At 33.4% G+C, this 19,916-nt stretch overlaps 1 long non-coding RNA gene across 1 annotated transcript; it reads right to left on the minus strand.

The window, feature by feature from the left end:
• Positions 1-15,689: 15,689 nt before the first annotated feature.
• Positions 15,690-17,624, minus strand: LOC139814934 (uncharacterized). The gene is made up of 3 exons (XR_011732618.1): positions 17,489-17,624; positions 16,993-17,217; positions 15,690-16,735 (listed from the first exon to the last, which is right to left on the minus strand). It is a non-coding gene; the product is annotated as an uncharacterized lncRNA (long non-coding RNA).
• Positions 17,625-19,916: the final 2,292 nt, after the last annotated feature.

The following is a 19,916-nucleotide window of genomic DNA, read 5'->3' on the forward strand; positions in this document are numbered from 1 at the left end:
CGTAACATTAACTTTTTTTTACAATTTACATTTAACAAAAATGCTTTACTCTTTACTCTTTACTCTTGCGAATCTTTACTCTTTACTCTTTACTTTTTACTCTTGCGAATCTACCGGTAAGTGATTTTGATGGGAAATTCGATGCTTTATACGAATCCGATAATAATTTTTGCATATTTTCAAAATTTATATATTTTTGGAGTAACAAAAGTAAAAAACGACGTTCGGGGCTAAGTCGACACGACGCCACCGGGGCAAAGACGACACTAACCTAAAGTGACATTATCGCAAAAAAGGTCACTGTTTCGTCCGATTCCGATGACGATTTAAGGAACATCTGTTGCGTGTGTTCGGAAAACATTTCATTAGCTTCTAATAACAAACAATGCATATTATGCAACCGTATGGCTCATGACGAATGTGTGCGCACATCTGATCGCGAGTTTACGTGTATAAATTGTTTTTCAGACAGTTCAGAAAAAATAATTAAAAGTTTAATCTTTTTTTTCTCATTATTTTAAATAATTGTTTACTTTATTCCGACTTTTTGTTTCTAATACACAATGTCTTTTCATTTGATAAACAATGTATTTTTATTTTTAAACAATAAAGAAATAAGTTCCAGATCAAATTGTGTCGATCAAACAAAGTGTTGAGTTTGCCCCGGCTGGGTGTCGAGTTCGCCCCGTCATTTTTCAATTCGAAAATTTGTCTTCGCGTCACTTTTCCTTTCTTGGCGGCAAAACAAAGCGACGTACAGCAAAACTTCCTGAATCAATTTTGTACCTGAAGAAACACTCTTTAAATATATATCATTGAATTTGCCTCAAATTTTAATTAAATATTAAAAATTGCCTTTGAAAAAATAGTGTCGGCTTAGCCCCGGTCTCCCCTACACCAATATTTGTTGCTATAAGATAGCGTAAACAAATTTTCGAAATATAAGGTTCTATAAACAATGCCACTAATAAATATTGCATCTTCGACCGTTATCTACGACTTCGATGGCTAAAAACTAAGTAAAGGAATTTGTTGCTCGGGTCTTTTTGTTATTTAAATATTCTACGGACCGTGCCCTATCACACTGAAAAAAAATTTTTTTATATTTAAAAAGCCTTACTTGAATACTCCTAACAACATATTTACTTAATATAATCACATATTTATTTAGAATTAGATATTTTTACTTAATTTAAGTAAAAATATCTAATTCTAAATAAATATGTGATTATTTTTACTTAATTCAAGTAAAAATATCTAATTTTAAATAAATATGTGATTATATTAAGTAAATATGTTGTTAGGAGTATTCAAGTAAGGCTTTTTAAATATAAAAAAAATTTTTTTTTAGTGTGATAGGGCACGGTCCATAGAATATTTAAATAACAAAAAGATGCAAAAAAATATACAGAGTGCTCTCTCAAATGGAATAAACGTTTATACCAGAATTTGTTGCTATTTTGTTGCTTTAAGATAGCGTAAAAACATTTTGGAAATATAACGTTGTTTAAGATGTAGTCAATATAGTGCTATTTATTAGGTATTCGGATATACGTATTTTCTAAAAAAAACGTAAGTGGCGTCCACTGCCGTACTGCCGAGCCAATGCCGGATAAAATTCGGACACTGCCTTAGCAATGCTATGCAATACCTCCTGCACTGCCACTGCCACAAGTCATTATTACCACTCCCCATAATGCCGTCAATAAGATAGGCCACTACTTACTTTTTTCAGTCCACTGCCGAAATTTTGTACACCAATGCCGGCTGTGAATTTCCCGAGGACTTTATAAACAAATCTTTTTATTTAAATTGATTTTATGTCTCGCAACGATATAAATACATTTTTAATAATTAATTTAAAGTCTCGAAAAATAAATTTAATAATTAATTGTAAGCTTCAAAAAATGAAAGAGAGAAACTATACATAATATAACTCATTTTATACAAAATTTTAATATGCCTATTATCTCTTTGATTACAAAGGTAAATTCTTAACTTCTCTCTCTCTCTCTCTCTCCTCTCCCCCCCCTCTCTCCCCTCTCTTCCCCTTTCTCTGTCTGTCTTCTACTTTTTCCCTCTCTTGTTCGTCATCTTTAACTTTGTCAAACACATCTAATCACGGAGAAAAAAAATTATGAAGAAACACGCTATCAGAATATTAATCGTCGACGAGTTACGCACAATATAAGTTTAATTATTATTTGAAGGCTTACCTGCTTCTCTCTTTCTCTTTCTCTGTTTCCTTCTTTTTCTTTTTCTCTCCTTATCTTTCTCTTTCTCTGTCTACTTATTCTCCTCTTGTTCATCATTTTTAACTTTGTAATATCACGCTATCATCATTTTCATCGTAGATGAATTATGCATAATATAAGTCTAATATTATTTTAAGGCTTGCTTCTCTTTCCCCCCCTCTCTCTCTCTCTCTTTTTTTTCTTCTTCTTCTTTTCCTTTCTCTCTGTCCCTCTCGACTCTTCATCTTTTTCTCTTATTTGTTATCTTCAACTTTCTCTCTCTCTCTCTCTCTCTCTCTCTCTCTCTCTCTCTCTCTTTCTTTCTTAAAATTATTGTTTATGTATGCTAGTTCTTATAGATATTTTTATGTTGTTATCTTGCCATTTTGTATCTTTGCCCTTCAGCCTATGCTTGAGCATATTAAATATATATCAAATCAAATATCTCTTTTTTCTTCTTCTTCTTCGTTTCCTTTCTCTCTGTCCCTCTCGACTTTTCTTCTTTTTCTCTTATTTGTCAACTTCAACTTTGTCATACCTAATTACAGAGAACAAAAAAATTACTAACACAATCACTATCACCATCTTTATCGTCAACGATTTACGCACAATATAAGTTTAATTATTTTTTTAAAACTTACTTCCTTCTCTTTTCCTCCATCTTCCTCTCTTTTTTTCTTCGTCTCCTTTTTTTCTCTTGTTCATCATCTTTAACTTTGTAATATCTAATCACAAAGAATGAAAAAAATTACGAACGAACGCTCTATCATCATCTTCATCGTAGACGTGTTACGTATAAGTTTACTTATTTATTATTTTAAGGCTTACCTGCTTCTTTCTCTTTTTTCTCTTTCTTTCTGTTTTTTTCTTTGCCTCTTGTTCATCATTTTCAACTTTGCGATATCTAATCATGAAGAATAAAAAAATTACGAATGAACACGATATCATCATCTCCATCGTAGACGAGTTACGCACAATATAAGTTTAACTTCTTATTTTTTTATTTTTATTTTTATTTAAGGCTTACCTGCCTCTCTTTCTCTCTCTTTTTTTCTCTCTTTCTTTCTCTGTCTTTTTCTTTTCCTTTTGTTCATCATTTTTAACTTTGTATAATAATATCTAATCACAAAGAATAAAAAAGTTATGAACAAACACGTTATCATCTTCATCGTAAATGAGTTACGCACAATATAAGTTTAATTATTAGTTTAAGACTTATCTCTCACTTTTTCTCCCTGTTTCCATCTCTTTCTTTCTCTTTTTTGACATTTTTCAATTTGCACACACTGTCTGCACTGAGCGCACACGTGCGTATATATATGCTGTCTCTTTTCAATATTCTCAAACGTCATCGGGTTTCAAGATTGCCGGCCATGCATATATTTCTCTCTCTTTATACGTATCTTTATATATGTAGTAGTAATTTTACTACTGTAGTGTGCACAAAACATTTGTACACAAAACATATTGTTATTATAGCAACATTTATGAAAACCGTTAATATAACTGAAATAAGAAGATAACACAAAGTATCTTATATGTAAAATAATAAAATATTAAAAATTATAATAAAAACATTATATAGAATTGATCTAAAACTTATCTGAAATTTTTCGATAACAATAACCGTTCAACAGACGCGCGCTGCGCGCGTTATTTAGCTTTTTAAATTTTATACTTTTTATTATAATTTAACTTTTTACTACTATTACTTAATTTTTACTACGTCACACTATTATACTCACACGACATTACGCTAACGTTCAAACTGTCAAAACGTTCACACTCCGCGATGACAGTCCCTCACGAGATGAAGCAAGCCACGGCGCGACGGCAATCAATCGAGATAACCAATCAGCATCGCAGAAAAGAGGCAACAATAAATTCGACTATCGACTTAACACGGCAATTTTAAGATGGGACTAGAACAACACAGGCGCGCGCTACGCGCGCGCTTTTATTTTATTTCAAAAATATAACAACACAGGCGCGCGCTACGCGCGCGCATTTATTTTATTTCACGAATATACAACCGTAGATTCTTTATATTTTTATTAGAAGTGAAGAGGTAAGTCGCTAATATCGACATAGGTCCTCTAAAGCGACATCTCCTTATTTCTCGAAAACTAAACACCGCACTTTATTAATGCTGATGAGGACATAATTTACTTATATAATTAAAGACGTAAAAACCCTTACTTTACACATTTATTGATTTTTATATATAAAATATGCTAAAAACGAATCATTCAAAAGCAATTATTAAAAATAAAATTTACCCAAATCTCTTTTACTAATTGTACAGTTTAAATAATAGTGAATATATTATTGATAATATTAGATTATTTTACATGTTTGTAACGTCCTAAAACTATTTAAATTTTTCTTTTTTTTTATTTTTCTCATATATATAATGCAGTTTTATATTTAAATATAAAATAGAGATGCAACGTAAACTGGCATACTTATTGATAGAACAGATTATAAGGTAGTAAAAATCAAATAGGATAGAATAAAAAACACAGCACAAGAAGATCTTGCTGCGAAATTATGAGATAAATTTACTGGCATGCTGTCGGCATACTGCCAACATTTTGCTATGTGGGGTAAAGCAATTGTGAAGCAACACACAGTAACAGACTACGAAGGTAGAAAACGAAAGGTTTCAAGTTTAAATCCTGATTGGCTCTGTCAATTTTTCCGTTTACCCCTCCGCTGTCCAAAATTTCCTTCCGTATCTTTCCTCCACCCTCACTACACTCCTTGTTTTCTCGTATATTTCCATGATTCTCTTTCCCAACTTCTCACTCACCCCTGGTTTTTTCAGACATCTTCCCAAAACCCTCTTGTCCACTGAATCAAATGCCGCCCTTGGATCTACAAAAGCAGCCACTACCTTCTTTTTCCTCTTTAATCGCTTCCCTATCGCATAATTCAGTGTGTAAATGTTGTCTACCACTCCTCTCCTCTTCCTAAACCCTGCTTGTCTTTCTGGAATCATCTCTTTCTCCACCATCTCTTCCGTCAACCTATTTGTTAATATCGACGCGTACACTTTGTACGCCGTCGGCATCAGTGTAATCCCTCTATACTCACTCACCTTTTTTGCCCCTCTTTTTCGCTATCGGAACGACTACTCCGTCCTTCCACGCCTCTGGAAAACCCTCTCCTTTCCATACTCTCCCTTAACGCCTTTCTTAAACCACTTCCCCCATAACTCCACACTTCATTTCCTATCTCGTCCTCTCCCGCCGCTTTACCTTTTTTCAGCCCTTTCAGCACTCTCTCTACTTCCCCCCATCCTATCTCCTTCTCTTTCTCCATTTCCCTTTCCGCCCCCTGCTCTCTCTCCTCTCCTTCTCCTAGCCTTCGCTTGTATTCCGTTCCTTCTAACATCTCCCTAAAGTATTTAACCCACTCCTCTAATGTTATTTCCTTATTAATTTCTACCCTTCTTCTCCTTTCCTTGTTTATTACTTCCCACACCTGCTTCTCTGTTCTCGCCTCCCTTGCCTCTTTCAGCAGATTTCTTTTTTTTTCTTCCTTTTTCCTCACACTTTTCCTTATACTCCTTTCTTCTCTTATGATCTTCTTTGTGTTTTCTTCCTCTTTTCCAGTCTCTTAATAATTTTTCTATCTCCTCCCTCTTCTTTCTACAGTCCCCATTCCACCATACTCCATTTTCTTCTGCTTCTCTTTTTACTCTTCTCACCCTTACTTCCATCCTAATTCTTTTTGTCAACTTTTCGACCTCTTTATCTATTGCCCCCCTACCTATTTCTACCTCCTCCGTCCTTCTTCAAAACTCCTCTCTTGTCTCTTCCGATCAGTCCGTCTTTTCCACCCACCTCTCTTCATCCGCTATTGTCCCTCTCCTCTCACCACCACCCCTTTTGTCCAACCGTACTGCTACTGATTAGTGATCCGAATCTACCTCACACCCCACCTCCAATCTTGTCATTCTTTCCCAAGTTTTTCTATCTCCTATTGCGTAATTGATCACTGTTTCCCCCTTCCTCCTGTAAAAGTCACCTCCCCCTCCTCATCTCCCTCCTTTGCTCCGTTCATAATTTTCCACCCTTCCTCTTTTACCCATCTAATCAACCCTTCCTTCTACCTATTTATCATTTTATCTTTCGATTTTCTTTCAGCTCCCTTTTCTCCATCCTCCAGCGCTCCTTTCTCCTTTGTTCTCGCATTGAAATCGCCCCCAATATCCATCTCTTCTCTCTCTCCCTTCCTCCTCTTTTACCAATTTTATCTTACCCATCATCTTGTCCAAGTTGCCGCTTACGTAAACTGTTGCCAATCTCCATTTCTCCTTCTTCCATCTTACTTCTCTAATCATTAAACCCTCCTCCTCCACCCATTTTTCTTCCTCTTCTAACCCTTCTCTGACTTCCATCATTATTCACCTATTGCTCTTCCTTTTCTTCCAACTCTTTCTTTCTTTGCACCCTGTATACTCCAGTTGAACTTTTTTGGCACCCTATTCTTCATCTTCTCCCATTCCTCCTGTTCCAGCCACGTCTCCACCAACCCCACGACATCCCACTCTTTTATTCTTTCCCAAAACCCTTCCTGTTTTTCCTTCACTCCCGCTACATTCCAAAAGCCTATCTTTGGGCTTCCTCCCTTTCCTTCCTTTCTTCCTCCCTCCTTATTTCCTTTCTTCCCCCTTCTCTTTTTCTCCCCTCTTTTTCCTCTCTTTCACTCCTTTTTACTTTCCACACTTTACTCTCTCTGACTCCTTTCCCCCCTCCCTTCAGCCTCACTAAACTCCCTTTTTTTCTACTCTCCCTCTCCTCCCTCTTCTCTCCGCCCTATCCCTCCCATCGTTTTTCATCCCTTCTCACTATCTTTCCTTTTCATTTTTCCGTCTCCCTCTTTTCTACTCTTTCCTTCTTCCTCTGTTCCTTTTTCTCTCCCCCCCCCTCCTTCTTGTTCCTCTTTCTCATTTCCCCTTCCATCTGTCAGGACTTCTTTTTCCTCATCCCAACTCCACCACTTCCCCTCTATCCAAATCTTTCCGTACTTTACCCAAGCTCTCCTCCTATTCTTTCTCTCCTTTTCAGCTATCTTTTCCAGGGTCCATTACATTTTTCTTTCCTTCATGTCATCCTCTATTCTTTCCATCCTCCCTTTCCACACATTCTTTCTCTGCATTACCTCTCTTTTTCTTACTCTATCTTTTAACCTAACTAAAACCATCTTCTTTTTTTCCCCCGATTTTCTTCCTATCTCTTTTACCTCCTCTATTCCTTTCTCTACCCCCATCTCTAACCATAGCTTCTTTACCGCTTCCTTTAGCCTTCCCTTCTCCACCTTCCCCCTTTTCACTATTACATTGTTCCTCCTTCTGTCTCTCTCTTCTAACTCTTTCTACCTTTCTAGCTCTCTTACCTTCGCTTCCATTGCTTTATCTCTTTTTCGTATCTCCCACTTTCCTTCCTCTTTTACTTCTCCCTGCCCTTCCTTCCTCCCATCTCTCCTTCTCTATACTATCCAGCCTTCCTTTCAACTCTCCTATCTCCTTCAATTCCTCCCTTTCCTTCTGCCATTTCACCTCTCTCTCCTCCACATCCGCCCTCATCTTCCTAATCTCATCTCTTATCATTTCTCTCTCTTTCTTGCTTTCTACCTTCTACCCCTTGCTCTTTCTGTTCTTTCCTTAATTCCCGTATTTCCTCCATCATTTTACTCATTATCCTTATTATCTGTTCTTTCCCCTCTGGCGATATCACCATTTTTCTACTCCTAAACGCCTCTTCCTCTCTCCTCTTCCCCCTTCCGCTCTTTTTTTTAATAATCATTTATACTCTCCTCGATCACTACATAAACTCGCACTTCTCTCTCTCTCTCCTTGTGCTAGCCACCTTACCTCTTCTACTTGTCATCTTTTTGAGCTCCTTCTCCGCTTTATCCTTCCCCTCACTTTCCTTATTCATCCCCTTTTTATCACCTGCCTTCCTCTCACCTTATTTATTCTATCGTCTCCTTTTCTCCCTATCTTGCTTCAAATCTACCGCCACCCTACTACTTCCCCTTTTCTCTCCGAGATGTCACCACCTCTCAACCTTTCTTAAGGCTCAGTCACAATGAGAGGAATAAGGAATAAGATAAAGGAATTAGGAATAAGGCATGTTGCATCTCACTTTAATGTATGTATACTGAAGTGAGATGCGACATTCCCTTATTCCTTATTCCTTTATCTTATTCCTTATTTTTGTCATTGTGTGTCTGAGCCCTTACTTTTCACCCACAATGTCGCCACCTCTCAACCGCCTGCCACTTCACTTTCTCTCTAAGGTGTCCCTAACCTCTTTCTGACCACACACTAATATCTACTAACTAATATCTCCTCTCTTACTCTTCCTTGCTTCTCGCCTCCACTTCCACCACCTTTGCCATTTCTCCCTTCTCTCCACCACTACTCTCTTCTCTGCTGCTACTCCTAATCTCACTCTACGCCTTACTTTTTCGCTCTCTATCGCGCTCGCTAATCACCCCTTCCACTCCTATACCCCTCTCCCTCTCTTATTAATTATAAATCACATATTATTTTATTTTTTAGATTTTTTTGTAATTTTTCAATTTTTTTTATTTTTTCTCACTCTCTCTCCTTCTATTTCATTTTGTTTTATTTTGTTTGATTCACTCTCAGTTACGTTCTTTCACCACTATCTTTATGTAGTCTCCTTTCACTATCTTTATATAGTTTCCTTCATTCTCATCGATTCTGCATCATTTTTCTAATTTTATTGCATTTTACTGCTTTATCTTCTCTCATTCTTTTTTATTTTTACTTGTTCTCACCCATAATGCTTCATTTTCGCTCATTGTCTTCTCTTTATTTCTCTTATTCTTTTTTATCCTCTCTGATTCTCTCTGATTTTTGTTCATGTCCTATAATTCAATTTTATCTATCCCATCTATTCCCTTGAATTCATATCCTGTCGTCTTAATTTTGTCTTTTTTCGCATTTTGCAGCCATTTTTCTTATTCTCACCTAATTCTCTCTCTCTCACTCTCCCTCTTCCCCTTTTCTCTCCCTCTCCCCCTCTGCCTCTCTCTCTCTCTCTCTCTCTCTCTCTCTCCCCCCCCCTCCCTCCCTCCCTCTGTCTCTCTGTCTCTCTGTCTCCCTCTTCCTCTCTCTCTTTTTTCTGCCTCTTGTCTTTTTTCTTTTCTTTTTTACTTTTTTCTTCCTTCTATTTTTTTCAACTTATGATACCTTAATCATAAATAATAAAAAAAATCATATATTACATAAAACACGCTGTAGCCATCTTCATCGTTGATGTGATCATGATTTATAGCATCAGTTATATCAATTATTATTGTTTAAAAATTTAAAGAAACATATTTGCTTTTTCTTGTCATGCGATGAGTCAAGGTAAAAATTTTTTTTTAAATTGCGCGACGGATTTAAAAAAAAACTAAAACAAATAAAAAATGAAAAAATTAACAAATAAAGAAGCTCTTAAATGTATGAAATAATACTTTTAAGAATTTCTTTCAATTTTTTGAAGACGGCGCCAAATTAATGATATTTTAATAGCGTTTTTCATTGGCAGTGCGCACTCAGTGCACATTAAGCCGTTGTATACTGATTTAATCTCTAATATTTAAAGTAAAATGCAAATATTTCGACTCTCTGATAAAATACCCAATACATATTTTACCAAATAGTATAATAAATAATATTGAGGATTTCGTGATTTAACCCGTTCATATTAAACATACTTTACGTTAATTTGTGTGTATGACGGCTTTAATGTGCACAGTGCGCACCAGTTCTGCAAAAAAAAACACTAAGTATTTTTTTCAATTTTTTGAAGGCAACGTCAAATTGATTTAGTAATTATTAATTTGCAAAAAATTGAAAAAATACTTAAAAATATTATTAATTTGGCACCGACTTCAAAACATTAAAAGAAATTCTTAAAATTCCTCTCTATTATTTCATACCTTTTAAAGCTTCTTTATTTTTTAATTTTTTTCATTTTTTTAGAGCTTTTTTGAAATCCTTTTATTAAAAAAAAAATTTTTTTTTAATTCATACTTCTTTAGTGCTTTATTCAATTGATACGAATCAAAAATAATAATGTATTATTTGCTTGTAATTAATGTAATTATTAAGTATGCATAATTTCCTTACTGCTCCGTACCCTGATGTTCTAACGCGATATTTTATGTACTAAAACTTTCCGGAGCAAGGATTGCTCTACAGTGAAAACCGCATCCATACAGCAGTTTCAGAAAAAATCGTAGACATATCCACGTACATCATACTCGCCGAATTGAGAACCTCCTTTTTGAAGTTGGTTAAAAATAAATTATATTTAATTTTTTATCATAAAATTAAATTTTACACGTGACTATTATGTCACATAAAGATTGATATATAAATCTATTTAAAAAAATTGAAGAAACAATTAAAATTTTAAAAACTGCTCAAAAATTTAAAAAAATATAGAACTGAGTTCAAAAAAACTAAAAAGTAAGAAAAAATTAAAAAAGAAATAAAAAAGCTTTATTTTTTTTTACTTTTTAGAGCTTTTTTGAAGTTGGTTCTATAAAAAAATTTTTTTTATTTTATATTTTTTTAGTGCTTTATTTATTTAATATAATTAAAAAATAATATATAATTTTTTCCAAATATTATATATCTTTCTTCTTCTTTCTGCACTTTTTCAATCAGTATCTCCAATATTTTTGCAATATTTTGACCATACAGAATAATTCCATCTGTTTTTGTTACATATAAAATTTTATTGCATTGTCTCGTACATCCTCCTCTGGTTTTAGTCTGTGTAATTCCTTACCTGTTGTCGTAACTATCCCACCTTTAGTCATTTCTCTTATAATTTTAAAAATTAATTGTGTGTAGTTCCATTTATGTTTACTTAAGCTGCGATCCATTTAACATTACAAATGCTCTTCGAAGTATTCCTCTTCTCTTTTCTTTCAGTGAAGAAAAACGAAAAAGATGAAGAACGCTTCAAAGCATTTGTAGCATCAAATGGACCATAGCCTTATCATCTTGTTCTTAATCTTCTACATTTCTTAACGTTTGACATTCGACAACTGTACTTATGTAATATGTACATACATACATACATCTATGCAGGTGTTTCCTAATAAGTGGGAAGTATTGTAGTGGTAGATTCAGGACACGAAAACAATGAAAAAACATAAACATATGTCCTATTTGACCTTATTTCCGAGTTATGACCATTTCTGTGCTCCAGTAAATTACAGCTGCTTACATTCGTAGGAAGTGTTTGAAATGGTCATATTTGGTTTGTATTTGTAAACAGTACTCAATATCTGCAGAATATTTCCCGACCTTGTTGATTTTATACATTCTATTAAGTAAATGCAAGTAAATTATTAAATGCTTCTAGCAAAAAAATAACGTTTCTAAATTCTCAACGAACTCTCGCAAACGCGCACGTAAACGTCAAACAAACATTCATAAAGATTCTTCTTATTTTAACTTCTTATTTTTGCTAGGAAAATAATTCCCGAATGAGTCAACGTATCAACCTCTGGTTTGAGCCAAAATTTTTCTCATTTTATGCTCTTTCTAACGATATACAATATAAGAGGTTCATTTGAAATTTTTAAGGATTTGGTTTCCCTTAGGCAATCCCTTGGGGAGACGACTCCCAATCCCCTGAGTTGCCCTCGAAATGATCAAACACGTATTTCGATATTTTTCATAATTTTAAGCCATTTCTGAAATATAGATGGTGGACACTTTTTGTTTGCAGACCCTGTATATGTATATACATATACATATATACAGGGTATGTTATTTTAAATACCCCAAACAAATATCTCGAAAAATATGGAAGATACAAGAAAACGTTTCAGACAAATGTAAGATATCAAGGGGCACAAATAAATCAATCATTGATGAAATCAATTTTTGAAAAAATCGAATCTTTAAGGTCACATAAAGGTCATCTGCATTTTTTAAAATGGAAATTGTATGATTCTTTCATAATATAATTCTTCTCATTATTCTACATATAAAAATTTTAGTCAGAGTTATAATTAACAAATTAATAGTTTACATATTTATATATTTATATACCAGGTGTGCCATTTTAAACGCCCCAGGCAAATATCTCGAAAAATATGGAAGATATGAAAAAACGTTTTAGACAAAAAATGCATCAAAGAGGACAAATAATGATAAAACCAATTTTTAAATAAATCAATTTTTTAAGGTCACATAAAGGTCATCGCCATTTTTTTTCATAATATGATTTTTCTAATTATTCTACATATAAAAGTATTAAGATAGTTGTAAAGAAAATAATAGTTTACAAGATATTTCATATTTTATTCTGGCACATTTTGGCGAAATATAAAGTACCTCATAAACTATTCATTTTTTGGTAACTGTACCTTTAACACTTTTACGTACAGAATAATAAAATGAATAATTGGTGTAAAAAAATTGTTGCTTAGCAAAAAATTATGTAATTTGGAATATGCAACCACATGTCTTTCTTGAAAATAAGTAACAATGTGTTTTCTTTACACCAACTGATAAAAATGTTGCATTACAAGGAATAAAAAAATGCTAGTATGTTTATTCTATACATTCTTAGCTATACTATAATTTTATAAAGAAAGTGAAAGTATTTACTATAATTATGTTATTCCTTATAAACAAATATACTAAAACCTTATAAACAACATACTAAAAAGTTACATATGGATGCATCCAAAACATTTTTTATTATAGAGTAAGTCTGGTATTTTTACGCCACGAGGGGTTTTACGCCGCAAATGTCAGAAAAAATAGAAAAAATGAAGTTACTTGCTCGCAATTATTCTTTTATGTGCCTTTATGCCATATTAGTATTGTGTTGTAATTTCAGTTCTTTATTGTTAATATTAACGAAACTGTCGTGATTTGAATTGATTTCTCACCGTAGTAAGAAGCGCGATCTTGTGTTACGACCTACGTAAAATAATTACTGTAGGGAATGTAAAAAGTTTAATAGTTATTTCATGATACATAAGTGTAGAGGGATAGTAAATGATGGAATACAGCAAAATACAAGTGCATAACTCTTGTATTTTTTGTTTACCTTAATATCTTGTATATCCCTCCTGTGTTTAGGATATACGGCAAGTTAGCATGCGGGATTTAGGCCATAGTACGGATACTTTTTAAAACTCGAAATCTCCTATGTGTTCTTTTTCTTTCTCTTTTTGGATCGTATAACAATAATAATCTTTAATGCACCTATCGTTCTTCTATCTTCCTTTTAAAATTTTTTAGTTTTATAATTTGTTTATCATTCTTACATTTTAATAAACTTGTTACACATATTTTATAACTTATGACAATTTAGTGCCTTATTTATAAACATTATTTGTAATTTTTTATAAGGCTTACATTTTACCCATGAATGTCATATAATCCACCCTTCTAGGATACATGGCAAAAATGCAAGTGTTTCTAAGTTTTTTTTTATTAAATACAAAGAATTAATATTTTATGTTTCTAGTAGTAGACAGTATAAAGTTTTTATTAGTATAATTCATTTGCCTTAAGCATAGTAAATAGTACTCGATAAATTAAGTTTCCCTTAGCTGTGGCGTATATATCGGAGTTACCCTATTATATGTTTTTGTAAACAGATTGAAATCAAACTGCAAGTAAATTATTCATTATTATCTAACGCCTTTAACGTTCAGCATCGACTCGTTATCTGTTATTAGTTTAGAGAAATTAACAATTCGTCACTTTTTCCCCCTTTCTCTTACATAATGTATGTACTATGTGTATTATAGGAACAACTAATAATAAAAGTTTTAATCTTTTTAATTCTAACAATAATATTAATTAATAGTAATAAAAAACATAAATACAGAGTATTCTAAAAGTTAAATATGTAGTATAACAGCACTCTCTCCAATTCCTTCGAAATTTTCAAATTTTAAACAAATTTGTCGCTCATTATATAATTATAATTAATAGACTTAAAATATCACAATGTCGGCAAGTAAGGAAATGATAATTGAAATAATAGTTTATGGATATACATTTATGGATATACATTTATTTCCTATCTCGTTCTCTCCAGCCGCTTTACTTTTCTTCAACCCTATCAGCACTCTCTCTACCTCTTCCCATCCTATCCCCTCTCCTTTCTCTATTTCCCCCTCCGCCCCCTGATCTTCCTCCTTTTCTTCTCCTAACCTTCGCTTATATTCCGTTCCTTCTAACATCTCCCTTAAGTATTCATCCCACTCCTCCATTGTTATCTCCTTATTAATTTCTACTCTTCTTCTCCTTTCCTTCTTTATTACTTCCCACACCTGCTTCTCTGTTCTCGCCTCTCTTACCTCTTCCAGCAGATTTCTCTTTTTTTCCTTTTTCCTTTCACACATTTCCTTATACTCCTTCTTTCTTCTCTTATAATCTTCTTTATATTTTCTTCCTCTTTTTCTTACTCTATCTTTTAACCTAACTAAAACCATCTTCTCTTTCCCCGTCTTTTTTCCTATCTCTTTTACCTAATTTATTACTCCCTCCTCCCCCATCTCTAGCCATAGCTTTTCTACCGCTTTCTTTCGCCTTCCCTCCTCTACCTCCACCCCTTTCACTGCTACATTGTTCCTCCTTCTGTCTCTCTCTTCTAACTCTCTCCACCTTTCTAGCTTTCTTACCTTTGCTTCCATTGCTTTATCTCTTTTTCCTATCTCCCACTTTCCTTCCTCTTTCACTTCTTCCTTCCCTTCCTTCCTCCCATCTCTCCATCTCTTAACTAATATTTTTAAATTTATATATTAGTTAACTTCTTTATATACACTACCGCTTATTAATTTCAATATATTCCCATATTTGTTAATTTTTCTGTAAAGGATGAACATGATACATATGTTTTGTACAGAAATGAATACATTTATAAACACGTGCATGCATTGCATTTTTATATATTATTTATATAAAAATGCGATGCATGCAAGTGAAATGTTTATAACAGCAAGTGCATTCATTTCTGTGCAAAACACGTATCATGATGTTCATCCTTTACAGAGAAATCAACGAATCTGTTGTATATTGAAATTAATGAGCAGTAGTACATGTAAAGAAGTTAACTAATTTATAAATTTAAATATATTTGCAATATAATAAATATCTTTATAATATATTATACCTTTCTCTATATTGTTCTCTTCTCCTTCTTTCTTTTCTCTTTCTATCCCTATATCTCTCTTTCGTTTTAAAATACTTTTTCTTTTTTATAAACCGCTTAAGGTATCGATACGATAAATAATACTCTAAAAGCTACATTTGGATGGAACGGTAATAAATTTACACATCCTACATCTATAATTATGTTAAAATCATAATAGCGTAATGAAAACGATTCATAGGAATAAATGTGATAGTATTTATGAAATAAAATTAAGTATGAAATATACATTTAAGAAATATTACTTTAATGATTATATTATCTTACGTGTTATCAACATTCCATACAGGCAAAGCAAATAGATACTATGATATACAGGATACCTTTAAACAATTGTTTCATTTTCTAACATTTTTCAGATTTATTGTAATATAATCGTATAATCGTCATATTTTTTTACACAGGAATACTAACGCAAAATTATTCGGACATTGTCACTACTAAAATTAAAAAATCAGATGAAGGGTTAGGTAATGTACATATTTTTAATTCACATATCTCTCATTTACTACCGATCATCATTTCACAATGATACATTTGCAACGAAATACCCAAAACGTATATCTGTAATCTAAACACAAGTTTTTATATTTTGGAAACGATACAAGTGTCTTAAAATACTTTTTACTTGTTTCTAAGCAGCATAAAATATCGATACTATCCGAATAGTATAAAAGCTACATTTGGATGGAACGATAACAATTTAGACACCCTACCTCTATAATTATGTTAAAATCGTCAGATATACTGTAATATATATAATCGTCATATTTTTTTACACAGAAATACTAACGCAAATTATTCGAACATTGTCACTAAAAAATTAGATGAAGATAGTTTGTAATCATACAAAGATACTGTTTAGTTAATGTACACATCTTTTTAATTCACATATCTCTCATTTACTACCGATCATCATTTCATAATGATGCATTTGCAACGAAATAGATACGTCAGCAACATTCGAGACCATCGACTGGAAAAAGCATTTCTCTTGGTCTATTCGTTGTGACGGATAAAATCGTATAATTTCAGCACTCAGCAGTGGATTCACTTCAATTGATGCGATTTTAAGACAGAGTTCAATTCAAAGAATATCCTCGTTGTTACTAAATATGCATAAAAGGCCTGTGAATAGCGCTAAATTTCCCTGCCATGCGCTTATCTTTCTTTTTCGTGGCTGTATCCTGATTAGGCATCATCTTGTCCGCAATATACTTATAGACTTTTCCATTCAGCATTAACGTAAAAAATAAAAAGCCGTCGTACCATCTGAAATTGTTATATATAATTGTCTCGGTATTATAATCAATTTTATAATAAGTGTTTCCTCTCCGATAGCATAAACAAAATTAATTTTAGGAAATCTAAATTATTTTATCTTTTTCTGAAGGTAGAATACAAAACAAAACTAAAAATCAAGTTTTTTTCAAATAATAGACAACTTGAATTAATTATATAATTAATGTTTATAAGAACAGTTTTATATTACTTTTAAAAGGAATGTTTAGAGCGCTGATTACACTTACATTTCCTGGTTAGCGCTTATTATGGCATGTTGTATTTTCCAAATTTTACTTCCAAAACATATAAATACCTTCCAGCCTGTGACACCACGTATATGCCAACAAACCTGCACGGTATTGTTTTCAGAATGCATTGTGATCTTTAGGATGTCAAGCTTGACGTGTGCAAACTTCATATGACCAATGAACCTTAACAGTATCAATTGCTTCGCATAACTCACAAGTCCCCTGCAATATTTTTTAAGCATATTATGAGAAAATGGAAATACTTAATGCTAAAAACTCTCAATTGCTTTGAATACTTAATTTCAATTTTATCAAATTAATTTTCGTTACTTCTCTAATATTGTAGATAAAAATTATATCATAATAACGGATAATAGGGACTCAATTCACAAATATTTTAGCATAACTTGCCTACAATACAAATTGCGCTACAGAACACTCTCGTTCTTTTCAACTTTAAAATTTACAATTAAGAAAGCATACACGTATGTACATACATGTGCAATTTTAGATACACCTTCCTTCTTAACGATCTCTTCGGTATCAGCTCCCTGCGGTAAATATATAGCGGCAAAATTGTATACCACGTAGTTGAATATAAAATGTTCCTGCGTGAGAAAACGAGAGAAAAGGAGGACATTTATAATAGGTAATGACACGCGATACAAACCACGCAATAGTGTAAATTCGGGATTGGGGGAAGAAAGAAGGGGTAAAGGAGAAGAGATTCTTACAATTAGAGGCACTCTGTAGCAACTCGTATTATCTAGCACAAGAGGACCTCTTGTGCTAGACAATTATTCCTCAACAGTGTCTGAGAATTATTATATTTTGAAGACGCGAGATTGTACATTCAAAGCATCTAAGTTAACGAAAGTAAAGTACAATATAAACATACTTCGGAGAAATCTTTATTACGCGATAGTGCCTGTCACAACGTGCACATAGATACAGATCACTTTCTCGTTCTCCTAACTTTTACAACTTTTACAAGACAGCATATATACGTATGTATGCAATTTTGGATACACTTTCCTTCTTAAGGCTCCTGGTCCCTGAGCCGAGAACTCTGCGTTGACGGTGGCGACGCCACTCTCTCCTCTCACTCTCTCCAATGGAGAATTCTGTCTTGTGACATGTTGACAACCTATTTTGTTGTGCGTGCTATTTCTTTATTATTTGCTCTGTGCTTGTGCTCTAACGTTTAACGTATTCGTGAAAGTCGTAAAATTGGCCGAAAAGTAAGATTTGCATGCGGAAGGAACGTTTTCACCTCCTTTCGATAGTCGTTAAACGGCTGTTTTTTACCCGTATGTTTAGGCTTCGTTTTATGGCTGTTTGTTTATTGTCGAGGGAAAGGGTAGTTTTCGGCCAATTTTGGAAGTGTTCTGAAACGATCTATAGTGATGTTTTATTGAAATATTTTGAAAATGGCATGCACAACAAAATTGGGTGTTTTCCTCGCCTCGATAGTAAGAATCCAATATGGCCGCGGTGACTACCCAGGAGCCTTAAAGATCTCCTCGGCATCTCAGCTCCTTGCCGTCAATATACAGGGTGTCCGAAAAATCGCCTACTCCACTTCGGGAGGTGATTCGGGACCCAAAAACAAGCAAAAAGTTCATACAAACATAGTTCCGGAAATGAGCCGTTTCCAAGTTATAGCCACTTTTATGTTCAAAAATCGTAATTTAGAATCCGCTTGACATCCTTCTTTCTTAATTATTTCTTAAATTAAAAATTTTTATTTTTAAATATCAGCTAATTCATTAAAACTTAAACGATCCATTGATGAATACGGAAAGATTAGATACAACCTAAAAGTAAGGTGTTGTTAAAATAATTTGAAACTTATTGAAAAGCCGTGATTTACTTACTGATTTTGAATAGGCGTGAAAACAACTGATTTCAAGTAGCCGTGAAAACAACTAATTTTGAATAGCCGTAAAAACAACTGATTTCAAGTAGCCGTGAAAACAACTAATTTTGAATAGCCGTGAAAACAACTGATTTTTTTTAAAAATAATGTAATCGTATTTACAAATATTGAAAAATTGAAAAAAAAAAAAAAATTAAAAATATTTAAAAATAAAAATTTTTAATTTAAGAAATAATTAAAAAAGAGGGATGCCAAGCGGATTCTAAATTACGATTTTTGAACATAAAAGTGGCTATAACTCGGAAACGGATCATTTCCGGACCTATGTTTGTATGAACTTTTTTACTTGTTTTTGGGTCCTGAATCACCTCCCGAAGTGGAGTAGGCGATTTTTTGGACACCCTGTATATTTCACTATCACTAAGTATCTATCACGCGGCGATGGTCACGACTGTCACTATCTATCTATTTCTAGGTTATCGTTGTATTCCAACATAGATCGGTCTTTCTTAACAGTTTCATGCGTCTGTAATTGAGAAAGAAATCTGATAAGCTCTGTATATCAGCTCAATATAATGCAACATATATACGAATATGTATATACATTTTAGATAAAAACGGTCAGTAAACTTTTATAAAACCATACTCTTTGAAATAATACAAGCGAAATAATTTTTATAATTACCTCTTTATATTATATCTTAAATGTGCATGAATTTTCTTCTAACTATATTTGTAATGTCATCAACTTTTCACGCTTGTTGAATATTCATATATAACTGTCACATTAATATTAACCTCGAGACACGACGCGAGCTGTCACGTCACGACACACACGCACGAAACTCGCGGAACTCGCCGCGATCTCGATCGCCCGGCTTCGACCAGCCAATCATTGCAGACACGCGGAAAAGCGACAACACTACGTGCGAGATATTCGACTCCAACCCCAGTAAAACAGGAACGTCACATCCACGTCGAATCACGTAATTTCGTCGAATCCACGTCGAATCCACGTATAGCAATAACGTGGATCCACGTA

This window comes from Temnothorax longispinosus, chromosome 6 (genome assembly GCF_030848805.1).
Source record: "Temnothorax longispinosus isolate EJ_2023e chromosome 6, Tlon_JGU_v1, whole genome shotgun sequence".
NCBI lineage: Eukaryota > Metazoa > Arthropoda > Insecta > Hymenoptera > Formicidae > Temnothorax > Temnothorax longispinosus.